Here is a 1,688-nt window from a genome sequence, read left to right on the forward strand (position 1 = left end):
GCACAGCCGCGGCGCGGGGCGAATCGCATTGTAGCCCCTTGCGAGCGAAATAGGCGATCGGGAGAGGAGCTTTTTTTGGCATTTGCGAAGGCTCTCGTTCCTTGACATTATATTTCAGAGCAGGAGGAGCGAATCGCCTGCTCACATTTGCCCCTGGACCGACGAGATGGTTTCGCCTGGCTACTGCCAGCTGTCTCCCGTTTAGCTGTCGTGGAAAGTTTTAGCTGAGCCGACCCAAACTTTCGCTCGGCTCCGCTGCCGCCGGGCGGCCAAGGCCGGGGTTTCACCCTGCCCGGGCCCGGCTGTCACTTTGCCGAGGGCCCGCTCGGCGAGCGCCTCACCCCTCGGCGCAGCAGCGTGCGAGGCCGCCAGTGTCAACACAATCTTTGGGAAACGTGAGTGAAATAAAAAGGTGGTTTTTATTGAGACGCTCCTTCCATTAGCCGTGACACAGTCTGGCTGAGGAAAGGGGTGTGGGTGGGCGGTTTTCTTCCGAGGAGCCTTTCCTTGGGCGGAACTGCTCCGTGCCCCCGAGTGGGTGCCAAAGCGGAGCCGCAGTTATCTGGAAATCGCCTTTTCGGCTCTGCCTTCACCGTCCCTTCGTAGACAACAGCCTGAAAGGGAAGCTGCAGGCCCGCATCGTTCCTGTTAAACACAGGAGCCGATTCACCCAAGCTGCCCGACGCCTTTCCCCGGCCTCTTCGACGGCTGCTTTTGCGGAGCCCCTCATCCTTTTCACCGAGCGGGGCTCGGAACAATCCTGTCACCCACTGTCACAGGGCTGCGGACACGTCCGCTCCTGCCAGCCAGCCGTGGGCTCGGCAGGGAGACAGGGCCACCTCCAAGGGCGCTTTTATCGGTCGGGGTAGCAAAAAATGATAAACCCCACAACTTCCAATGCCAGAAGGAAACACATTTCCCCGCAGATGTCCACTGCCGTGGCGAGGACTGTAGGGAGAGCAACCAAAATGACAGACAACTCCAAGTTTTCCTTTCTTTCTTTCTTTCCTTCCTTTATTTTAAAATACTTTTTAAAAATTTAAAAAATTTCTTTCCTTTTGGCGGGACTGCAATGTGCTTTCCCGTTAAAACCGGTGGGGTTTACCGAGACCGAAAGCCTGCTGCAATGAAGCTGCTACTCCGGCTAGGTTTTTCTTTTATTTATTTATTTTTTTAAGAGGCATCATAGCGACCTTTGTCACGATGCTGGGCCTACCTTCCCCATACCATCCAACCTTGTGGCTCAGCTCAGTTTTCCCGGGCTCACAAGTTTTTCCGTGGTGGGACTAGGACTTCTTCAGGCGTCCAAAGCTCACCCGGGATTCCCGGAGGCAATTTTGCAACCCGGATCCGCGAGTTGGTCCCCCCGCCCTCACGTTATTTATTCACGCTTTTATTTATTTTTCGGTTTTATTTAAAACACGAATCTATCCCATCAGAGATGACACTAGCTCCTGTCTCGACTGAAAAAAGAAAGCACGGCAGACGATCACTGAGCACAACTAAATTGAGACAAACAAAAGTTGGTTGTTGTTCCCTGATTTGGGGAGAAAGGAATAATTCAAAGCTTTTGCTGCGCGCAATGCACCGTTCCTCAAGGGGACGGGTCAAGGATTTCAGATATGTAGCGGGTAACTCGATTATGCTAACAAACTCCGCTTGGAAGAGAGCGCTGGTGGGTGCGGGGC

This window comes from Geospiza fortis, unplaced genomic scaffold (genome assembly GCF_000277835.1).
Source record: "Geospiza fortis unplaced genomic scaffold, GeoFor_1.0 scaffold41, whole genome shotgun sequence".
NCBI classification, from domain to species: Eukaryota; Metazoa; Chordata; class Aves; order Passeriformes; family Thraupidae; genus Geospiza; species Geospiza fortis.